The sequence below is a fragment of the Callospermophilus lateralis genome, unplaced genomic scaffold (genome assembly GCF_048772815.1).
Source record: "Callospermophilus lateralis isolate mCalLat2 unplaced genomic scaffold, mCalLat2.hap1 Scaffold_323, whole genome shotgun sequence".
Lineage (NCBI taxonomy): Eukaryota > Metazoa > Chordata > Mammalia > Rodentia > Sciuridae > Callospermophilus > Callospermophilus lateralis.
Genome location: NW_027513809.1, coordinates 246,410 through 272,064, shown reverse-complemented (window position 1 = coordinate 272,064; position 25,655 = coordinate 246,410). Strand labels below are relative to the sequence as shown.

Sequence of the window (25,655 nt, the reverse complement as noted above, 5' to 3'; positions counted from 1 at the left end):
TTTATTGGAATATAGGTTTTCAAAATAATTTCTAATTGTCTCCTGTATTTCTGTAGCATCTGTTGTGATATTGCCTTTTTCATCCCGTATGTTAGTAATTTGAGTTCTCTCTCTTTTCTCTTCATTAGCATGGCTAAGGGTCTGTTGATAGGACACCCATAGCACAAGAATTAATAACAAGAATCAACAAATGGGACTTACTTAAACTGAAAAGTTTTTTCTCAGCAAGAGAAACAATAAGAGAGGTAAATAGGGAACCTACATCATGGGAACAAATATTTACTCCTCACACTTCAGATAGAGCCCTAATATCCAGAATATACAAAGAACTCAAAAAAATAGACAATAAGATAACAAATAACCCAATCAACAAATGGGCCAAGGACCTGAACAGACACTTCTCAGAGGAGGACACACAATCAATCAACAAGTACATGAAAAAATGCTCACCATCTCTAGCAGTCAGAGAAATGCAAATCAAAACCACTCTAAGATACCATCTCACTCCAGTAAGAATGGCAGCCATTATGAAGTCAAACAACAACAAGTGCTGGCGAGGATGTGGGGAAAAGGGTATTCTTGTCCATTGCTGGTGGGACTGCAAACTGGTGAGGCCAATTTGGAAAGCAGTATGGAGATTCCTGGGAAAGCTGGGAATGGAACCACCATTTGACCCAGCTATTGCCCTTCTTGGACTATTCCCTGAAGACCTTAAAAGAGCATACTACAGGGATACTGCCACATAGATGTTCATAGCAGCACAATTTACAATTGCTAGATTGTGGAACCAACCCAGATGCCCTTCAATAGATGAATGGATAAAAAAAATGTGGCATTTATACACCATGTAGTATTTCACAGCACTAAAAAATGACAAAATCATGGAATTTGCAGGGAAATGGATGGCACTAGAGCAGATTATGCTTAGTGAAGCTAGCCAATCCCTAAAAAATAAATACCAAATGTCTTCTTTGAGATAATGAGAGCAACTAAGAACAGAGCAGGGAGGAAGAGCAGAAAGAAAAGATTAACATTAAACAGAGACATGAGGTGGGAGGGAAAGGGAGAGAAAAGGGAAATTGCATGGAAATGGAGGGAGACCCTCAATGTTATACAAAATTACATATAAGAGGTTGTGAGGGGAAGGGGAAAATAAACAAGGAGGGAAATGAATTACAGTAGATGGGTTAGAGAGAGAAGATGGGAGGGGAGGGGAGGGGAGGGAGGATAGTAGAGGATAGGAAATGTAGCAGTATACAACAGTTACTAATAGGGCATTATGTAAAAATGTGGATGTGTAACCGATGTGATTCTGCAATCTGTATTTGGGGTAAAAATGGGAGTTCATAATCCACTTGAATCTAGTGTATGAAATATGTTATGTCAAGAGCTTTGTAACATTTTGAACAACAATAAAAAAATAAAAACAAAAAAAAGAAGGGTCTTTGAAGTTTTTGCCATATGAACATAAGCAAGTTGCAACCTAAACACGACTTGACACTGTGTACAAGTATAGAATATACACATCTCCAAATGTTATTTAACTGGAGAGGAAACCGGCACAATGATAAAATTAGTTCAAATAGCCTTTTTGATGCTAATAATTTACTAGTGCTAAAGAAAACAATTTATTGAAATAAATTGCAAAACTTATTACAAAAGTGATTATTATACTTCTGGGAAGATAAGACAATCACCTGAGATTATTTTTTTAAACATTAAAATTATCTATTTCTTTACAGATAAAAAAAAAAAAGGATTCTGTTAAAGGACTTTCCCCCTGTATTTCACCTGTATGTTATTTTTTACTCTGTTTGACATGTCTCTTTTTTTATAGTAATAGTACTTATTTAGATCCTAGTTTATTCCATTCTATTCATTTCTTAAATTGTATGCTTTTATGTTGACTTCTATTATGAATTATAATTTCAAAAATTTTAGTTATAATTATAAACTGTTATATATTTCTTGTCACTTTTTCTCTACTATAGTTGGTTGGTTGTATTTTGTAGGTTAAACAACTTATTATATGCTGTAGGAAGTCATGATGGCCCTTTAGTACAAAAAAGTGTTGAAGTATATGATCCTGCCACAAATGCCTGGAGATAGGTAGCAGATATGTACATGTGCAGAAGAAATGCAGGTATTATCTAGCTTTAATATCATAAAAATTTTAAAAGTTTACTAGTATTGCTGTGTATTTTAATTTTTCTTTTTCTGATCTGGGTTTTCTGATGGACTTTGAATTCTTTAAAGGCAGAAACTTACATTAAAATAATATAATAATCCTATAAAGTGAACACCTATTATCTGGAATATAACATGCTGTTGTCACACTTCAGTTAATTTATAATTTCTACTAGCAAATAACTTTTGGTGGTGAATGTGGATATTTATTGGTTAAGGGTATATATCTTCATTTGATATATGAATTAATTTATACTTACCACAAGGCATGTATCACATCCTGGAGATCCCAGTTCTCAGGTAATTTGTCTGGTTAATTAAATATTTATTCCAGGTTAAAAAGCTAGTCAATTATCTGAATCTGGAGGAGAAATTTGAAGAGATAATCCTAATTTGGTATACTTCAGGATCTCCAGAAAATGGAAAAAACAGAACCAACAACAGTAGTTACCTTTTTTTTTTAAGAGAGAGAGAGAGAATTTTAATATTTATTTATTTATTTATTTATTTATTTATTTATTTATAGTTTTTGGCAGACACAATATCTTTATTTGTATGTGGTGCTGAGGATCGAACCCGGGCTGCATGCATGCCAGGAGAGTGCTCTACCACTTGAGCCACATCCCCAGCCCAATAGTTAGCCTTTTTTGATTGTGACAGACCACCTGAGGAAAACATCTTAATGGAGGACAGATTTATTTTGACTCACAGTTTTAGAGGTTTCAGTCCACAATCCTGGCTGCATTGTTTCTGGGTCTGTCGTGAAGGTGTGACAAAGAAAAGCTGCTCACCTCATGGCAGCCAGGAAGCAGAGAGAAAAGAGGGGGCTGGGCACAAGACATACCCTTCCAGCATATGCCCCTAGTGACCTGCTTTCTCCAATTAGGTCCCACCTCGAGCAGTGTCCTCCACCTCCCAGTAATGTCCTCAGCTACGCACCCATCAATGATAACCCATTAGATTAGAGTCAGAGTGCTCATGATTTAATCACTTCCAGAGAGCCCCACCTCTGAATGTTGCTGCACTAGAGAACCACACCTTTAACATGCAAGTCTGTAGGATACATTACAGGTCCAAATCATAACAACAACAACAACAAAAAAAAAAAACAGAAAACAATTTCAAGACTAGAAAAGTGTTCAAGATTAGAAAATAACTATAGTCAACTTTCACTTAATGGCAGAGACAAATTTTGAGAAATGCTCAATAGGTGATTTTCTCATTGTACAAACATCATAGAGTGTGATTAGACAAATAGAATATTATAGATCAGTCACTTCACATGTCCTCTTGATGCCATCAAGAGCCACAGTAAACACAGATGTTTGAGGCTAACATGACATACTGATAATAAACTGTTTTTATATAAGTAGATGGAATACACTCTAAGTTAGCTATTAAAAGTATAGTAAATATATAAGCCAGTAACTTCATTGTTTATTATCAAATATTATGTATTGTACATAATTTGATATATATTTTTATATATAATTGGCAGTGCAGTAGGTTTTTTTTTTTCGTGATACACCATAGACACATGAACAATGAATTGAACTACAATGGTAGGTTGGCTGCAACAGGTTACAGCATCACTAGGTGATAGGAATGTTTTTTTAGCCCCATTATAATTTTATGAGACCCCGGCCATATATGTGGTCCATGATTGGCCAAAATAGTTAATGTGGCACATGACTATAAATGAAGATCCAAGGAGAGAACATACAAATAGAAAAATAGATTTAGGATAGCTAGATGACTGTTTGGGAAATGCCAATCTTCTTCAAAATGCACTTATCTTTATGCTTTCTCCCATAGTCTAGAATAAATTCCCTGTGATTCTCAAACTCATCTTACACTAAAATGCACCCCACACCAAATACTCTTGTTAATTTCTCCTTACTTAAATATAAGTACTAAGGGAGACTAAGTACATAAGACTTTAAGGACTGTCAGAGCTGGGCAGAATTTATTTAACTCCATTTGAACTTGTATTTTATTCAGTCAGTTATGTTTGATGAGGCACTAAAAGCCCCTCAGAAGAGATAATCTAGAACCATGGTAAGATGCAAGTTCTGGGCCCTTAGTAGAATAAGTGCTTGACTCTAGTACATACGGAATTAGAAAAACCACAGTGATATGTGCACATGCCTTTCTGGCTCAGGAAACTAATTTATAATTTTAACTTTCATAATTTTCTTAAAGATTGGAATAATATTTTCTGTATACATGTTTATTGTTTTTACGTCAAAAATTAGCCAGAAGAATAAAAAGATAATCTCTACATAGACAGCTATCATTAATCTGCTCTTTAAATTTTTTTAATTAAAAATTTTTAATGTAAGAAGGTGGAAGTGCAGGACCTAAGACTTGTTCTAAGTGTGTTAAAAAGTTTCATACTTTGATTTGGAGAACAGTTAATTGACCATTATTTGGTAATGATCAGGAATAGAAGGAAATGTAGAAACTTAGTCTTTACTTTCTGTCTCAATCAACTAAATCTAATCTCTTCAATCGATGGAATTTGAATAATTTAACTTACTTCTATCATTTGAAAAATACAATATGATTTTACTATAAGCACATATTTTTTAATTTTTAATTTAAGCTCATAAGAGAATGTTTTTTAAAAAGTATCCCTCATTCCCTGTTTGATCTGAAACACATTTCTGGTAAAACCTATCTAGCCCTTCCTTTCTAGTATTCTAAGATAAGGATTTCATTCAGCCACCTAAATTGGGACAAAAGGACTGAGCTGGCAAGGAGAGCAGGGCATTAGTTCAGTTTTTTTTTAATACCTTTATTTTGTTTACTTTTTTTATGTGGTGCTGGAAATCGAACCCAGTGCCTCACATGTGCTAAGCAAGCACTCTACCACTGAGCCAAAACCCCAAACATGAGTTCAGTTTTAAGTAAGAGAATTGAGATTGAGGCTGGGGAATTGCAGGTTCAAGGCCACCTAGGTAACTTAGCAAGACCCTGTCTCAAAATGAAATATAAAAAGTGCTGGGGATATAGCTAAGTGGTAGAGTGCTTGTCTCAGATGTGAGGCCTGGGATTAATCCTCAGTGCCTAAGGGGGTACAGGGAATAAAAGGTAAGAATTTGATTCCTGTAGCAATAGTAACACAATTGAGTAAAACTGAGACAGTCCACTCCATTCAAGTTAACTTTTAAATGCTGTGTAGTAATGTGGGCTTGTTATTTTATGTTAAAAACTCTATAAGCATCTATTAATTAGGTTAGTAAAACCATCTTTAAACCTACAGAGACTAGTATGGAGCACCATTCTTGTGGATTCTTTGACATCCTATAGTATCATAATATTTCCAAACATTTATTAGGATAAACAAAAGTAAATTGAAATAAAAGGTATTTTCTTTTCATTCAGCAATTTTCTTACTTAAAATGTATATTGAGAAACAATCGCACATGTATTCAAAAAATCATGCAGAGTGATCCCTATTCATTGCAACACTGTTGATGAGCAAAAAAAAAAAAAAAAAAAGGAAATATCTATCAATAAAGGAGAAGTAAATAAATTATGGTATTGCATATGTGGGATACTATACAGCCATTGAAATTGAGTGGATCAATATTTTTTAACCTGGGGAAATATCCAAGGTATATTGTTTGTTGGGGTGGGTATTAAGTAGCATGTATAGTGTCAGCTACTTTGGGGTTAAAGAAGGAAGTGTTTTGGTGTATTTGTGTGTATGTATATGTATACATATATATACATATATGTGTGTGTGTCTATATATATATATGGGACAGGGAGAAGTCAGCCAGAGTTGAGGTCAAAATTTAAATGATGATTATTCTAGAAGTTTTTGAATTTTTGCAGAAATGAGTTATTCTAGTAATCAGATAATACTGTTCTCTGCGTTTAAAGGAAGTAAGATAGTTTATCATTCAGTATAAAAATAAAATTAAGAAAAATTTTTATCCTTTATTAATATATATTTATTCCTTAGGAGTGTCTAAGAAGCTAATTTTGTGAGGGTTACTATTTTGACCTAAATTTAATTTTTTTAACAAAATGAGGAGCAAAATAGTTTCTAATGTATGAATTAAGATTGTGAGGATTAAATGAAATAATGCATATATAAAGCAACTGCTGCATAAATGACATACAGTAGTTGCTTAGCAGTGGAATTATACTCTCAAAAACAAAAGGAATTCTTTACATGTTCATCTTTTCTTACTGCCTCCTTTCAAGGAAGAAGTTTCTCTTTATCACCTCACCAAACATGTACTTATAGGATTATCCAAAGACTTAAAATAATTGTTTTCTCTCTGCATATTTTTAAAGGGGTATGTGTAGTTAATGGTCTGTTATATGTTGTTGGAGGGGATGATGGTTCCTGTAACTTGGCATCGGTAGAATATTATAACCCAACAACAGATAAATGGACAGTTGTGTCATCTTGTATGAGCACAGGGAGAAGTTATGCAGGTAATAATTGTCTCATTTTCTTAGTCTTGTATTATAAAAAGTTGACATCATTATGATTAACAGGTTTTTCTAAGAAGAAAGTTCTTTCTCAATGTTTATTTTTTATCTTATTTTTAAAAAATTTATATTGGATGTGTAATTCTGAAATAAAGCACCCATATTTGTTTGTCATTCTATAGTCATTTAGTTAAAATACCAAGACTTTGCAGTACAGAACATACAGTAAATTTTAATATGACCAAAATCTGTATACTACAGTGAGGAATACACCATGTGGCCATGCTTTATTTCCTCAGATAGCCAATAAATATGGTTGTAAAGGTGCACACCTGTAATCCCCACTGCTTGGCAGGCTGAGGCAGGAGGATCTCAAGTTCAAGTTCAGCCTGGGCAACTTAGACTCTGTCTCAAAATAAACAGAAAAAAAGGGTTGGGGATGGAGCTCAGTGGTAAAAGTGTGTCTGCGTATGATTTCTGATAACCCTTCCCACCCAGAGGTCTGATCCCTTCCCATGGCCAGGCTACAAGAGATAGAATAGTTAAGCTATAGAGTAATTTGTTTTTTCTTAAACCATATCATTAGTTGCATTATAAAATAAAATTTTCCATTCTCTTAGAATATATATATATATATATATATATATATATATATATATGAAGTCTTTAAAACTGTATGTTGTATGTTAATTATTCTGATGACAGTGTTTAAATATTTGTATGTTTCTAGAATGTTTCTTTAACAAAATCGATCCAATAGTGGAGAAAAAGGGAAGTCTATTCTAATTAACCATCACTGTTGTTTATGCATCGTCCAAAACAACACTTCATAGAACTATTACAGTAGGATCCCAGAATAACATGACTCAATAATAGGTGAATTTTTTCAACAGTTTAATTGAGATTCCCATAACATCCTCCTTCTTTAGATTAATTTGCTAAAATAGCTCATAGAACTCAGGGAAACACATTTACTGGTTCAAAGGTATTATAAAGGATACAGATTAAGAGAAAGGGAAGGTGGGGGGTGGGGGAAGCGCAGAGCTTTCATGCCCTCCTTGGGCTCACTGCCCCCTAAGCACCTCTGTGTTCACAACCAGGAAGCTTATCAAACCTTGTTCATGAGTTTTAACAGAGCTTGCTCTCTTGCTCTGACCCCCTTCCCAGAGGTTGGTGGGTGGGGCTGAAAGTTTCAATCCTCTAATTCTCTTATCAGCTGTCTTTCTGGTGACTGGTAACATCCTGAGGATATCTAGGGATCCCACCCTAAGTTATCTCATTAGCATAAACAAGTGTGATCATTATGCTATGTATTAATTATTCATAACTATTAATAATATTGTTCATTATAAATAAATAGCAAGACATTATCACTCAGGAAATACCAAGGGTTTTAAGGGCACTGTTAAAATGGACTGTTGGTGACCAGAACAGGACAAAGACCAAGCATATTTCATATCATATCACAGTTCTAAACACAGATGTTCCATGAAACTATGAATGTGAATTAAGGATTTATTTAAAAATTTTAAAATTTTTTCTTAAAATATAATCTATTATGGTAACGAAGTCTTAACTACTTATGTCTAACACCTCTGTCTTGATTTTATCTTTGAAACATATTAGTTTGCAGAAGTTTGTCAGTAGCTGGATTTATAATATTGATTTCAAAGGCCTTACACATACCTCCCCTCCCCAGACCAATCTGTCTTTCCAGTTTGAAACATCTTGTGTTTTTATGTTTGTTTTGTTGTGTTTTTGTTTATTCCTCTAACACAGAGAAGTGCTCCAAGCTGTTCTATTGTATGGAAAAAAAGAGGTCAGAAGGTATCTTGGAAACCTCATCAAGAAATCAGTCCCAAGTTTGAGCAGAGTTCAGGTCTGATTAGTGTACCTGTGCTGTGAAGTAGCTCTGCCACCTACTTGGCTTAATTTGCTTTGTTGGCTGTTGTGATAGTTAGGGTTAAGAAGATTGGTATAAATGCTGCTAGAAGACTCAGCTCTCTTCCTGTTTCTTGAAGACTGATACATGATTTCTAGTACTTATTATCTCCTCACTGTCCCTTACAGCACAAGGACCCTAGTATTTGTAATCTCAGCCACTGATGAGTTAGAGGCACAGTGTAGGATAACAACACAGCAATGTGCTAAGGCCGCTTTATTTCAGTTTGGTCTTAAGCAAATTGCTTTCTACTGACTCCCAGTGCCTCCTTTTGGAGAGGAAGCTGTGTGGGAGAGTGGAACCATACTTTAGAGTCAAGATTTTAGGATTCTAGTTCCAGGCTTCACCACTCTAAGGAAAAATGCTGTGTGGTTCATTGGAAAGCTCATGGACATTGAAATCAGATGGATCTGGGTTTGCATTCCCCTGTGTCAGCTGCTGACATTGAATACATTCTTAACCTCTGACTCTTATTTTTGTCATTGCTAAAATGACAACAGTAGTAGTATGTCACAAAGTTATTGTGGGATTTGATAAAAATATGCATATTATTGTGCTTGAAGCAGGGCCCCTTAGTAAGTTGCATCTGATGCTACTGCTCTCTGAGCTCTCTAAATCAGAACTAATAACCAACATTTACTGAGCACTTTTTTTTTTGGTTCTGGATAGGAACTGAACCCTACCTTGTGTGTGCTAGGCAAGTATTCTACCATTGAGTTATACTCCTGACCCCTTGTATGTGATATTGAGCACTTTCTGTATCAGATACCACAATTGCTAATAAATGAGAAGCCTGGTAAGTCTGACCCCATTGTGTATTTTGTTACTGTTGTTTGACAGGGCAGCAGGTTGAGGCAGAGAGAAAAATTGGGTTGCAGTGCAGTTACACAAACTTGGCCAATAAGTGGGGAGCTCTGAAGCTGGAATGGCCAAGTAAAGCAGTCTTAAATTAGGGTGAAAGTTTGGATGTTCATGCCTCTGCATCAATCAGCATTGTACTCAGGTAGCCCACTGTGTGCCCTGGGGTGGGTGTGGGGGTAGCTCTGGCAGTTTAAGTGCAGAAGGAAAGTTCTATGTGGGGCACTGGAACATGCACTATAGGACATGACTCACCTTCTATGGGCATCCTAAAGACAGGGACAGATTCCATTTCTTTTCCTTTGGTATGACCCCTGCCACGATAATTTACAAAGAATGTGTGCACCAAACACATGGAATAGTTAAATGAGTGGGTATAGGTCTGCCCTGGACCTATGAGAGACACCTCTCAAGAGGAAACTTCCCGAAGGAGATGGTACCTAAGTTGATAGGGAAGGGAAAGGATGCCTGATTATTCCAGGAGGAAGGGCTGGTCTGTTCAAATGCAAGGAGAGGAGTAATAGCAAGAAACTAAGAAACCATAGAAAGGGCCTCTACACGATATACATGTATTAAAACATTGCATGCTGTATGTATTTACAATTTTATATGTCAATTATACCTTATATGAAAAAAAGGGTTTTCAATGGCTCAAGTGGTGCCCTTATGCAATTTATTTTTATCTGTGTATTTTTGGTAGATTATTTTATTGTTTAATAATTTTTAATATTTATAATGACAGCAGAATACATTACAATTCTTATTCCACATATAGAGCACAATTTTTCATATCTTTGGTTGTATACAAAGTATATTCACACCAATTCATGTCTTTATACAAGGACTTTGGATAATGTCCATCACATTTCACCATCATTTCTAACCCCGTACCCCCTCCCTTTCCCACCCACCCCACCCTATCTAGAGTTTATCTGTTCCTTCCACATCACCCTCCCTACCCCACCATGAATCAGCCTTTTCATATCAGAGAAAACATTCAGCATTTGTGTTTTGGGGGATTGGCTAACTTAACATTATTTTCTTTTAACTCCATCTATTTATCTGCAAATGCCATGATTTTATTCTCTTTTAGAGCACTAATCTCTTAGGTATATAAAGAACTCAAAAAGCTAAGCACCAAAAAAACAAATAACCCAATCAATAAATGGGCCAAGGATCTGAACAGACACGTCTCAGAGATGATGTACAATCAATCAACAAATATATGAAAAAATGTTCGTCATCACTAGCAATTAGAGAAATGCAAATCAAAACTACTCTAAGATTTCATCTCACTCATCAGAATGGGAGTTATTATGAAGACAAACAACAATAAGTGTTAGCAAGGATGTGGGGTAAAAGGTACATTCACACACTGCTGGTGGGACTGCAAATTGGTGTAGCCAATATGGAAAGCAGTATGGGGATTTTTTGGAAAGTTGAGAATGGAACCACCATTTGACCCAGCTATACCTCTCCTTGGTCTATATCCAAAAGACTTAAAACCAGTATACTACAGGGACACAGCCATATCACAGCACAATTCACAATAGCTAAACTGTGGAAGCAACCTAGATGCCCTTCAATAGATGAATGTATTAAAAAAATGTGGCATATATACACAAGGGAATATTTATCTTTGTATTTTTTAATATCTTTATTTTGTTTATTTTTATGTGGTGCTGAGGATTGAACCCAGTGCCTCACAGGTGGGAAGGAGCGCTCTGCCACTGAGCTACAGCCCCAGCCCCTATCTGTGTATTTTTAAATGCACCTTTTTCTTAAGTAAAAGCTTTGGTTCTCTAAATATGTGTTATAACATCTATACACAGTACACAGTATGAAGAAATGGTATGAAATATGCCTAGATCTGAAGACAAAGTATGTTAAGCCCCAGCCCACGTCCTAGGGCCATCATTGTCCTGGGAAGGAATTGCAATGCCCACACATGGACATGCTCAGCTCACTTTCTGGGTTAGGTCGAGGCTTCAACGAACCCAGGTTAATTGCCATCTCCTTTGATGTAGAATTACCTTCTAAACCTTTCTGAGTCTGTTTTCTCATGTGTAACATGGGGATAATGGCGACTACCTATCTGGGTTGTTGCAGGATTTATGTGGCATTTGAAATTCTCTACTTGGTTCAGGGATTTATTAAGGGATACCTGGGGCTGGGAAACAGGTGGAAAAATAAAATCCAGTCACTAGCTGTGACTTACATTATCTAACCTCTGATCCTTATTTTGTGATAATTAAAATGACACAGTAGTGTTATGTCAGTAAGTTATAGTGGCATTTTAAGAAAGGATGCATGTTAATGTACTCAGAACAGAAAGCCCCCAATAAGGTAGCAGCTGTTGTTGCTGGTGACCGAGGAAGGCTACACCGTCTGTAAAGAAAAACATCCAAAAAACTCATTTGTACTATTATCTTCCTGGGTTTTGATGATATAACCTTCACAGGGCTATGGCCTGGTACTCTGTTCCGCGCAGCGCTAGCACAGGATAGGGACTTGGCTGGACCACAGTTGTCAAGGCAACGCCAGGCGGCGAGCAGGGCGGAGTTCGACCCCGCCCCCTCACGCTGTCAGGCGCTTCTGCGCTTCCCCGCCTCCAGGCGCGCTGCGGCCCTGGCCACTGGCTGGACGTCCGGATCTCACTATCCTCACTCCATCCGGGGAGCCAATGGCTGGAACCGCCAGGGATTCGTGGCTGGAGTCACACGCTGCCGGAAAAGGCACTGACCAATCATCGTGCGGAGAAGGCAGGGCTAGAGCCCTTACAGGCCAATAACGACAAGAGGAACCAGGCTCACCCTCTAGGCTCCACCCCCGAGGTAGGAGAGTTAGGTTCAGAGGCCGCAGCACCCTGCCGAGTGCGGGCCTGCGGTCTCTTCGCGAAAGTTCAGGTACGGGGGCCGGAAGAGCGGCTCGTGCCCGAGGAACGGGGAGCGGGCGGGTTCAGACCCGGTGATCCGCGAGATGGAGAGGAGCGGGGTCAGGTTGTGGATTCGCGCGCTGGGCCGCTGCATCGGTACCGGTTACCGGGGCCCTCAGTATGTGGGGTTAGGAGCCGAGTCTATGGAATCGCTGTGACGGATTCTCAGGTGCCAGGGAAAGCGGGTAGATGCAGCTTGATTGGAAAGGAACCGCTGAAAACAGATTCCTGAGGGCTGGAACTGGGCGGAGCATGTTTCTTGACCGGGCACATTAGGAGGTAGTTGAAGCACTGAGTTGTAAGAGTCTTGAAACTTAGAAGCACTACAGGGGAAACACGATGTGTTGTGTATGCCATGTGGCTAGTGGGACTGGGAAGGGCGGCTGAGAGGTCACCGAAGGATGAATAGGAGTTCCTTAGGAGGACCTTACCGAATGCTGTTGTTTCCTTGGGTATGGAAGGAAGAAGCTCAAAAACCTGCAGTGCTCAGAAATTATATGAAGTGTAGGATCGTGAGAATGGGAGAGATGAAGAGCCGAGAGGTCTGACTGGGCCTCTTGTGCTTCTCAGTGAGCCTTAGTCTTTGTCTGTGGGGAAGCTGCCCCCTTGAACCTTGAGTGTTTTAACCCTAGTGTTCAATGCCAGTTTCTATCTAAAGAGGCCAAGGCCGGAGACCCAGCATCTCCAAAACATGAGGGCGTTGGTACAATCTGGGTTTCATTAAGGTAAAGTGCCACAGGACAGACATTAGCAGACAGCTGAACTTGAAGGTTTCTCAGAGAATCAACAGTAACTAAGTCTCTTCTTCTTTTTTCCTGAGAATCTAATCGGCCTGCTCCATAGCAGCTTTCAGTCAAGCAGGCGGCCCAAGGGTGAGAAAACAGAAAAACCATTCTTGTAAAAGCTTGTTTCCTTTCTCCTCTTTAATTCCTGTTTTTTGCCTTTGTCCAGTTGACGGCAAAGTATCTGTTTCCCTCCCTTGTTTATGGCGGGCAAACTCCTGAATGTTAATTGAACAAAGTGTCTCAACATTGGTGAGAGCTGGAGGACATTAGTCTGGGCAGCTCAGGTGGGAGAGATTTAGAAGCTCCTTTGAGATGATTTAGTAGGTGAAAGTGTGATTCACCCAGTTAGGCATTTAAGGAAGTATAACATTTGGGAGGGGTGGGGAAGCAGTTGCTGAACTTTTGTATGTTGAGTGTGATACTGCCTCTGAACTGTCTTAGGTGGAGATGGCTGGTGGTCTTTTGGGTAATCAGAACTTAGAGTTTTGGGGAAAGGGTTAGAGATAGAGATGGCAGCTATCAGGGTATCTTTTTTTAAACAGAAAATAGTTTGCCCATGGTAAGCTTGAATCGTTGGCATCACTTGAAAACTTTTCCAGCTTCACTTCTTCCTCAGAAGCTATGCCACACATATGGGAAATTAGAAAACACTCATGTCCTATTTAGTCTTTTGATCTGCTGTTTCTTCTACTCAAAATATCTTCTTGATTCCCCACCCCACCTTACTGTTTTAATCTGGTCACTTCCTTCTCATGTTCCATGTCTCATTTGAGATAACACCTTTCTCTAGAAACTTTCTTGCTCTTCTGTGTCTTCAGAGCACTCTGTACATTCTCCCCTGTATTGTCCTTATCACATAATGTTATCATGATTTGGTTACCTCTTTGCATTCCTAACTAGCTTTTGTGTTTTGGGAAGTTGGGTGAGGGAAGCTACAGCACAGTGACTGCACTTAGTAAGCACAAACTGAATATTTATAGGGTGAATACCTGTGAATCCCAAGAACTGAGAGAAAATTAAAGAATAGAAATATCAAATCTCCCAGTTTGGTTAAGTACAATAAACAGCAAAGAATGCTTATTGGATAGGCAGCTAGGAGAGCCTAAAGATTTTCACTAGAGTAAATTCAGTGTAGTGTTGAGTATAGAAACTACCTGGGCAAGGTGGCACACACCTGTAATCCCAGCTACTCAGGAGGCTAAGGCAAGAGGATCCCCTAGTTTGGGGCCAGACTGGGCAACTTAGTGAGACCCTGTCTCTAAGTAAAATTAAGAAATTTTTAATGTAGCTCAATGGTAGAACATTTGCCTGACATGCATGAGGCCCTGGGATTGATCCCTAGTGCTGTAAAAAGAGAAAGATTGCAGTTTGCTAGGAATTAAATGGGAAATGAGAAAATGAAGACAGCTCATGTAGAATACTTGGTTCAGGAGCCTATAGTAAACTATAGGAAGGATGTCCATTTTATTTATTGTTATTTCTTATTTAAAATAACAGTATAGCATAATGAATCAGTCAGGGTTTCCTCCACTTAATATTTGTATAAGTTCTTTAAGATTTCTAAACCTCAGTTTTTCATTTACAAAGTGAAGATGACAAAAGTACCTACTTCATGAAGGTGTAGTAAGGATTAAATTTAAAATGTATAAAGCGTGTAGCACTCTTAGAACACAGATCCTGGAACATAGAAAGTGCTCATTAATTATTAGCTTCTTGTAGCTGCTATGTGCCTGGTCCTATGCAAAGTACTTTGCATGTATTATTTCTTGGACTTGCTGAAAAAGCTATTATTATTTATTTTGTAGATGATAAAACTTGTGCTCAAGAGGGGTTACCGAACTTGCTCAAGGTCACACTGCATTGTAGAGTTTGGCAGTGACCTCAAGAAAAATGAAGATTGGAATGATTCTCTTATTTTGCGACTTCAGAGGACAGTGGAGACGTTCTTGGTGTGGGAGGATTGCTGAGTGCCAGTGTGGGGAACAGTTCAAGCTTGAAGCCCAGCTGAAGAGGCTATGAGTCCAAAAAGAGAAATGTATCAGTGGCCTGGGAGACGTGATAGAGGTTAAAGCTTTTCTCCAGAAAGGAAGACTTGAGGAAATAGGCTCAGGGAAGAGGAAGTTCAAGCGATGAGAATAGGATGGAAAGTGAATTCAGAGACCTGAAAGAAGTTAGCTATGCTTTCTCTTACCTCCCATGTGAAATGGAATGAAAGGTCACAGTACAAAACATTTGAAGAACTATTAAGAACTTTTCCATGGTTTTGAAATTATTATTATTATTGGACTAGAGATCAAACGCAGGAGTGCTTTACCACTTAGCTACAATCCCAGCTTGTTTGTCAAATTTTTTGTTTTGAGGAAGGGTATTACTGAGTTGCTGAGAGTCTTGCTATTGCTGAGGCTGGCCTGAAACTTGGGATCTACCTGCCTCCTAAGTCCTTGGGATTTCAGGTGTGTGTTACTGCACTGACGAAATATTTATTTTTTTGAATGGACTGTCATAAATTAGGTACATCAGTGAACATTTTCAGAAGGTGACATTCTTAATAAGGTTTGTCATATGTGTGTGGTTCTGGGGATTAAACCTAGGGACCTTGGTACTGCTCCAGCCACCTCCTGGCTTTATCCTCCAGAGTAGCTGGGATTAGTTTGGGATTACAGGTGTGTGTCACCATATCTTGCTGATTCTTTTTCGTTGTTAACCTATGAAACTAATATTTGTCATATATAATACAACATGATGGTTTTAAAGATGTAAATTGTACAGTAGGTACAAAATGGAAAGTGAGATTTTCCTCTTCTCTTCCATAACACTCCACCCCCTAGAGAGAGAGACATTCTCTTTTTTAATCACGTGTTTAGAACCTGAGAAATTGGTATTTGTTTAATAATTATCCTTTGTATAACTATCAGAAAGTACATTTTGAAAACTGTTTTTTAGAATTCCATTATTCAGCTTATTTGTTCACTTGTTACAGAATTGTAAGGCTATGTGCTGAGATTTGAAAAATGGCAACAAATGAAAGTGTCGGCATCTTTAGTTCAGCATCGCTGGCTGTGGAGTATGTAGATTCACTTTTACCTGAGAATCCTCTACAAGAACCATTTAAAAATGCTTGGAACTATATGTTGAATAATTATACAAAGTTCCAGATTGCAACATGGGGATCCCTTATAGTTCCTGAAGCCCTTTATTTCTTGTTCTGCTTACCTGGATTTTTATTTCAGTTTATTCTTTACCTGAGAAAGTACAAAATTCAAAAGGTAAGTATGATAGACTAAAGTATTATAATTAGGATTGGTGAATATTATTAATGTGAATATAGTTTTGTTTTGAAAAACTCTGAATCAGTACTATTCAGTAGAAATATAGTGAAGCCGCATATGTAATTAGAATTTTTAATCCAATAAATCTAAATTATCATCTCACCAAGCAATCAAAATAAAAATATGATTAACGAATATGTTGCTATTTCATGAGTTTTGAAATTCAGCATGAACTTTGCACTTATTTTAACCCATCTCAATTTAAAGTATTCAGTAGTCACTTTGTTAGTTGATACTCTGTATTGTCTATCACTGCCTTAGATCATTATTGATAATATTTTGGGAATTGCTTATTAAATTGGGCTTTAAGTAGATGGGATATTTGTCTAATTTGGGCTTCTAACGTTTCATGTTTAAACTGGCTGGACAGCTAGGAGTGTAGCTCAGTGATAGAGTGTGTACTTAGTTTGTGTAAAACACACACATAACTAGGAAAGAAAGGTATAGGCATTTGATAGTATTATCTCACAGTTCACCCCAAACTCTGATGTCCCAATCAATCTTAAGTATATATTTATATGCAAAAACCTTGATCAGGGCTATTGGAAGTTTTGTTTCACTCCCTAAACATTTAAATCATCTCAGGTAAGGGGATGATCCCAGGTTATAGTGTTTGCTTCAGGGTGCTCAATGTCTCTAGAAAGCACACTGTGTAGATGGCTAAGTGGTAAGACATACACAGTGCCTCTTTTCAATTCTAGGCAAAATTAATAGAATAAGCTGTACTAATGCATAGGCTGTAAAGAATTTGCACAAGTGTAGAGAGAGAAAGGATTTATCGGTACTTGGTAAAGCAATGATAGTTTTTTGTTGTTGTTGTTTTGTGGGGAGGTGCCAGGGATTGAACTCAGGGGCACTCAACTACTGAGCCACATCCCCAGCCCTATTTTGTGTTTTATTTAGAGACGGTCTCGCTGAATTGCTTAGCACCTCACTTTTGCTGAGGCTGGCTTTGAACTCATCTTCCTGCCTCAGCCTCCCACGTTGCTAGGATTCCAGGCGTGCACCACCTTGCCTGGTGCAATGATAGTTTTTGATGCCACTGTTCATTGCCCTAAAAAGTCACATCTAACTAAAACCCAAGGGCACATAGTCTTGGTATGAAGTAGACACATGAGGGTGTTCATCTGTGGAGAGCAATTTGCATTCGATGAGTGTGTGCACTTTGTGTCATCAGTCTGTTGACTTCATCACATCTCCTAGTGAGCCACTTTTTATCTCTTGGGATAATGCAGGGGAGTCAGGGAAAAGATGAAGGGAATTAAAAGGGATATGGCCCAAAGAAGAATGTTCTATGAGCCTCATTGAAGGTCACATAAGTTCCAAGGTACTTTTTTTTTTAAAGAGAGAGAGAGGGAGGGGGGCAGAGAGAGAGAGAATTTTAATATTTATTTATTTATTTATTTATTTATTTTTAGTTATCGGTGGACACAACATCTTTGTTTTGTATGTGGTGCTGAGGATCGAACCCGGGCCGCACGCATGCCAGGCGAGCGCGCTACGGCTTGAGCCACATCCCCAGCCCCCCAAGGTACTTTTAATAAAGGTGCCTTCTATGAAAGGTGGAATTTACTTTATTTGTCTTAAGGTCTGATGAATCTGGGGGTGATTCTGGCTGCTGGCAGGTCATCCATGGATTTATTTATAGGGCTGATTCACTGTATGGCTGGCCAGGTAGAAGCATCCTGTTCTTTCCTTGTTGGCCTCTGCAGTTGACTCATTGATCAGAGGAAGTAATCTTAACAGAGAAAACAAAACTTTTTCAGTCCTGGATATGTGAATGGCATTAAAATGATATGTGGCAGAAGAAAGAGCAAGTAGTGATCCAGTTAGGTACAACTAGTTTTTTATAAACAGATTAAAAGACTGACTAGTCTGGCTACAAGCATTGCTTAGCATATCCTCCTTTTTACCTAGTACTAAAAGAGTAATGTCAAATCAGCACAATTTTTTACAATATAAAACCACGACGTGTTAGGGGTTTTATTACAGTAGAGGGTTGTTTACAACAACAACAACAACAAAATATATCCCAAAAAGTCAGTGTAGGTTTATACAGGCTTCTTTTGTTTTTTTGTTTTTTTTTTTTTTTGGTACGGGGTATTGAGTCCAGAGGTGCTGTACCATTGAGCTACATCATTATCCCTTGTTATTTATTTTTTGAGAAAAGGTCTTACTAAATTGCTAAGGCTGACCTTAAACTTGTGATTCTCTTGCCATAGCTTCCTGAGTAGCTGGGAATCACCACACCTGGCAGTTTTTGCATTTTGAAAGCAAATATTCTGATTAGCATTGAAGTAACAAGAATATTTCCCAGTGCTGTATAAATTCTAAGAAAGAATCTTTTTAAATTATATTATTTAATACAGAGTAAAAGCATTTTTCTTTTTAAAATTGCCTCCCCCCACAACAGAAGCTGCTAATTGGTAATGAAGTAGTACTAAATACTTTCTGCTTTCCAATGGAGTAGACAACTTGACAGTTAACACATGTGTTTGCTACTTAGAAAGAAATATTATGGGAATGAAAAGGTGAAGTAGGCCTTGTAGGATCTCTTTCTTTTAGAAAATCATACATTGTAATAATTCTCCAAAAATTTTTCTCAAAGATGTATGTGCTAAAATCTTCTGAAATCTGTGGCCCAAAAGAAGGTATTCCTCCTTATTAGGGTACAGTTAAGAGATATCTTCTTGACAAAAATAGAAAAAGCAATATTTTAAAATATTTTAAAGTAAAATATAGTAATCTTTGATATTGCAGTAGGCTTGAATTTTTTTATTGTTAATGATCTTTCTAATTAATATAAACTAAACAGTATAAGCATTATGGTTTTATTTACTATCATTGATTAAACTTTTTAGTTTTTATAGCTACCTGTGCATCAACTTCTATCTAGGAAATTAGAAGCACCTTTGCCACCCCAATCCCGAATCTTCAGTTTATTTTGTCCTCAATCACAGACTAAGGTTTTAGAGCAATGGGGTCAAATAATGCTCAGAGTAGAAATACAATTGTAAATTATTTTGTATAATCTCCACATTTATTGTTGAGTAGGTGAGCATCCCAGGTTAGTTAATTGGTTAGTGGCAATCTGGTATTAGTACCCAGGTCTCTGGATTAAGTCTTAGTTCTTAATTTTTCTTTCTTTTCATTTGTTTTTTGTTTTTTTTTTTTTTTTTTTTGTGGTGCTGGGGATTGAACCCTGTCCCTTGTGATGTGAAGCAAGCATTTTACTGAGCTATATCCCCATATCCCCAGCCCAGATTTTTTTAAGTATGAATGTTTAAAGCAATACTACTGATAACTAATATTTGTTATCACTATCTTTTTATAAAACCAAAAGTACTTTTTCTCAAGCAGCCCTTTAAATTAATAGATTTAGTGTTTTTGCTAAGCAAGTTGGATCCTTATGAGTTTTTCTGAACATCTCATTACATTGATTTCTCTTTTCATCTTTACTTAAAGCTGTGAACTTCATGTTCAGGGAACATCTCTGAAGTTCTTCCAATTCAAAGTTGAATATAATTCTGCCATTGTATGTGAACAAAATGTATTTATATCTTGGGATGAATACTGCCAGATGCTGGGCGCATCAGTTTGCCTGAGTAATAAAGCTTCTGATGCTGTGTGTACAGTGGCATCAGTTGGGGTCACCCAGCTGTAATCCTAGCATAACTTATTTCTTTGAAACTTCTGGCAAAAATAACTGCATAATATCTTGGCAGCAGACTGGAGAATTAATTCATTCTGCAGTACTCCTTTGGTTTGTTTCAGATCAGTATAACTATTAACAATTATTTTTTACCTGTTTAAAGTAGTGATAGTAATTGTCAAGAATTTAGAAGAAAGGATGTTGTGATTCCAGAGTCTTAGCTACTATAACATAAAATTCACATAACTAAGATAGAATTAAGGTCTGTTGAAAATATTAAAGAGACTATTATATTTAATATTTATTAAATATTGTGTTTTTTCTCCTTAGGATAAACCAGAAACATTGGAAAATCAATGGAAATGCTTTAAAAGTACTTGTTTTTAATCACTTTTGTATCCAACTGCCTTTGATTTGTGGAACCTATTATTTTACAGAATATTTTAATATTCCTTATGATTGGGAAAGAATGCCAAGATGGTATGTCCATAAAAATTTGATATTTGTACTCAATTCTGGCTTATTATCCAATTAAATTATGCTTAATATTTAATCGTTATGGGTTTGTTTCTTCTAAATATTAGAAGTAAATAAGTATTAGAAAAGTAAACGATTGAGCATCTTTTTATTGGGTTGTGGATCAGTGGTGGAGCACTTGCCTAAGCATGTATGAGGCACTGGGTTCAATCCTCAGCCCCACATGAAAATAAATAAATACAGGTATATAAAAAAAAAAGAACAATAAACTCTTGCAGAAACTTAAAGGGTTCCTAGGTTTTCTGTATTTTAATGTAATATTTTATTGAAAGGTAAGTTTCAGGCATTACAAGTTTCTGTTGCAGCCTTTATATAATTATGTACAGATACACATGCTTATCCTAAGAAATGGCACTACATGTAAGTATAAAAATCAATGGAAGATGGGAGAATATATATTCAACGAACTGCAGATGCAAAATATTTAAAAAAAAATATTACCTTTATTGAACACTTCTCATTCACTAAATAATACAGTATGGCAATTATTTATATTAATTAGATACCATTAGTAATCTAGAGATGAATTAAATGATGGAAGATATGCACCATTTTATGTAAGTGGGTTGAGCATCTGTGGATTGTGGTACCTGTGGGGTGTACTGGACCCAGTTTCGCTGCAGATAGTGAGGAATCACTGTTTTTTCTACATTCATGGGTATTCATCATATAAAAGAAGTCCTAAGTATTGTGCATGTGTATTATAAATTATTTTTTGCCATTTCATTTCAATTATGTTCTTTGGTTGGAAAGGTGATTTTACTATTATTAATCTGAATTTAATCTTTTTTTTTTTAAATTTTGAAATAGGCTCTTGTTATGTTGTTCAGGCTGGCCTTGAATTCAGAATCCTCCTGCCTCACCCTCACAAATCCCACCTGTAGGATTATAGGTGCACCCCAGCTAGGGATGCTTTCCTACATTTCCCACCCTTTTTAATTTCTTATTTTGAAACAGGTTCTAAATTTCATAAGGTCTTATTAAGTTGCTGTGCTGGCCTTGCACTTGGAATCCTCCTGTCTCAGCCTTGAGTAACTGGGATTATAGGCATGTGCCACTGAGCCTGACTAGTGGTCTTGAACTTTACTTCAGGTTATATCATATAGCGGTACCTAGCAGTTTTGAGAATTTGTTAATTAATATGTATACAATTATGTCAAACTGGTAGCTGGGTATTTGGTTTTTAGTAATATCTCAAGTAGTGATTCCAAGAAGTCTGGGTTGTTTGAGTTGTTTTATATTCATAATATTACAATATTTTCATCCCAAAGGTGTATGCTTTTGGCAAGATGCTTTGGCTATGCAGTCATTGAGGATACTTGGCACTATTTCCTGCATAGACTTTTACACCATAAAAGAATATATAAATATATTCATAAAATTCATCAGGAGTTTCAGGTATGTTAGAATCATATTTAATGCTTTTTTCTATTAAAGGCAAAATGTCTACTTTTATTGCCTGAACATTTCAAAAACTTGTTGATGTTTTAGTTCCTTTTCTTTCATCATCATTATTAAGAACATAGCACACATACAAAAGCAATTTTTAAAATTTTCTTCAGTTTCTTTTAACTTCATGGTAAATTGAGACCTTAAGGAAAAACATTATAGGAAAAAGTTCAGATTTTTATCTCATTCCCAGAATGCTGTATTGACACAGATACCTAGCAATTTGATAATGACTGTAGTAATGGTAGGATCATTTAAATGAGATCCCCAAGTAATAAATCTTTAATGTTTAAACTTCTAAAACAATTATTGACTTAGTTTTCACATAATTTTAATCACAGAGCTGATTCTAACAGAAACAGTTAAAAGAAAATCCAAACTGCTTTGCAATAACTGTCCAGTTGGATTATAGTGGTCTCTCCTCATCCATAGGGTGCACTCCAGGAACCCCAGAGGATGCCATAGATGGGATACTGTACTAAGTACTGAAGCAGTTACTAAGTGACTAACCTTTAGGTCATGCATACATGGACAAATGCATGGGATCTATTGGACAAAGGGATAATTCAAGTCTTAGAAGGAATAAACCAACATTTCATCACACTACTCAGAATGGTGCACAATTTTAAGAACTTATGAAATGGAAAAAAATCCAGAAATAATTTATATTTTTGAAAAGTGATTGACCTAGGATAACTGAAATCTCAAAAAATGAAAACAGTGAGTGAGGAGAGTACATGGTGTGCTAAATCAGCCATCCCTTTCTTGGCAGAACAAATACAAATTCATAAATAAAAGTCCAGGTAGGGTGGCACATACTTGTAATCCCAGCCATTTGGAGACTGAGGTAGGAGGATCATAAGTTTGAGACCTGTCTCAGCAACTCAGCAAGGCCATGTCCATGGTAGAGTGCCACAGGGTTTAATCCCTACTACAAAAAAAAAAAAAAGTTCAAAGTCAGTTGTTTAATGCTATTATCTTAAACCATTAAAGACAGTTTTAAAGATTTTTATATCCCTAGACCTTTTGATTGGTAGGGACAAAAAAGATACTTATTATTGAGAACTACCATTGTTTATATTTGTTGATAGATGTGATTATTACGTATAGAAATGTAATTTTATAAAACTATGAATAAATAGAATAAATGTGTTAGTAAGGTAGTGAAATCAATTACACATACATATGCATGGGAACTTTTTCTACTTTACATACAAGTTCTGTATATGTAGGAATAAATAAATATATATTTGAGTATAATTTTCATGAGGAAGTTTTAAAGGCTGTGTTGTTAACCTTACAAAAACGTTTTCAGTGATGGAAGAAATATACTCCCCTACCCCTCACCTTCCCCTGGTAATACCAGAGGCCTGAAGTTGACATTGGTCTTTGGGTCTTTAGGTCTTTTAGATATTGTCATTTTAGAAAATTTTTAATAATGGTCCTGGTCTTATATTTAACTTGAAATATTTATTATAGATTTTTGCCTAAAATTGAAATATCATGAATTAAACCACATCAGCTGATAACAGTGAGTGATGGATCCTGCCAAATCAGAAATGGCCAACATCAACACCTTCTACTCTCATTTGGAACTGACGAGTCTGGGGTGACTCCTTCTCTGAAGAGTCATTATTTATTGCAGTGCAGCATAAGCATCTATAAATAGTGTTTCTGACTTCAGATATAAGGGAAATATTTTGGTCTAAAGTTTTTTCAAAATTTGAAATTTTAAAAAAATATTAAGGAGCTTTATTTCTGTTATTTAACCTTTCATTTTTGTTTATCAAGTTTTCATTAAGGATGTATCTTTGAAATTTTGTGAACTGACTTGCTGTATTTGCACTTTGAGCTATTGAAATAAATGTGATTCTTGTCTGATTATCTAGTTTCCAGTTTTGAACATTAACTGTCAACTTTTATTATAAGGAAAAGTACAAAAGTCATTAAATTGTTGTTTCATAATAAAAGGACTTAGTTCTATTTTCTGAAGTGCCTCACTGTTTTCTGACAGTTTCAAAGTGTTTATCAGGATTATCTCTCTATTGTGGGAAATTCCATTGACCTAGTAAAGTAGCAGATAATGAAGTCCTCTGTGCTTAGAAAATGCATGTTTTTCATGCAAGTGGATGAATGAAGCTAAACTTTCTAGGACTGATAAAAATCTCAAGATTCTAGATTCTCATATATCAAATGGAGAGTTGGAAATTCTTAGTATACGGTGGTGATTATAGTTACTATTTTTTAAACTATGGTCATTTTCTAGGCATGTTATATAATTTGTACATGCCCCTCTACCTATATGTGCAGGCATGTACAAATTTGTGAGCTCTTAATTCTCAAATATCAATTTTGGATCTGTGTTTAAATTGGTGCTGTTATAATATTTTTAAAATTTGCCTTTCACCCCCAATATAAATGGAACACATACATCTGAATTTGCAGTAAACGGTGATTCCCTTTAGCATTTGGGGGGAGAGTGACCTCTACTGCTAGAAATGGTGCTTAACAACTTGGTGCTTTCCAGTTTACCTTTTTGTTATTGCTGGGGATTGAAAGAAAGCCTTGTGCAGGCCAAGCATGCACACGACCACTGAGCTACACCCCCAGCCCATTCTTCATACTAATTAGAGTTTCTCAAGCCTTTTTGTATACCCTGAACTGTTGTATGGGCTTCTGATGCATGTTCTCATTTAGTCTCTTATATGCCATTTTCTCTAAAAGGTAAAAGAATTGGCTGAGAGGGCAAGGTCATAGGTCGTCTTTTCTGACTTTAGAAACTGCATTTGTGGCTATGGTCACTCCAGAGATGGGTAAAAATATCAGAATACTTTTTAAGGAGAGTGGTATTCAAAAAAGGAAGACAGTTCCTCACAGTAGCCAGCCAGGAAGCACCAAGACTCAGATCCAAGCATGTTATTGCAAAAAATAGACTTCAAGTAACCGTTTGAAATTTTACAGTTAACATAATTAAAAACAAGTAGTAGGCTATGTTTATATATATGTAGACGACTAAAATACTAGCTAATTATTTAGACCTTTGGACAAGATGAGGCCCGTGATATTTAATAACAGGCTGTTAGCTTAACTCCCAAATGACTGGGAGCTGGCCTGGAACTTGGGATCATCCTCCCTCATTGGGATATGGGCTAACAATCTCATTATCACAGGCCCGAGAAACCTAGAGCATTTAAATTCCGTATTCACATTCTCTCTCTCCACAGCTGGGTAAGATAATACCTATGTTCTTCACAAAGAGTGAACCCCTCATCTCTGAAGATTTAGTTTCTAATATGTTCTTCCAAAAGAGAATTTTCAGCTAATATTCAGAAGAAGGATGTGCCCTTGGTCTAATGAATGAATGCTCTCTGGCAGGTGACTGACAAAGGCTGTCTTTCTTAGGTAGAATCCCTAGGAGGCCTTCCTGTGTCTTTAAGGTATACACTTAGAGCACTGCTGAATTCTGAAAAGAGTGAGAGGCTGCAAACTGATTCAGGAAATAGTGCCTTCTAACTTAAGAAGATAAGCA

General features: G+C 36.7%; 1 pseudogene; it reads left to right on the top strand.

The window, feature by feature from the left end:
* Positions 1-16,142: 16,142 nt before the first annotated feature.
* LOC143387262 (methylsterol monooxygenase 1-like) lies at positions 16,143-24,883 on the top strand (annotated as a pseudogene).
* Positions 24,884-25,655: the final 772 nt, after the last annotated feature.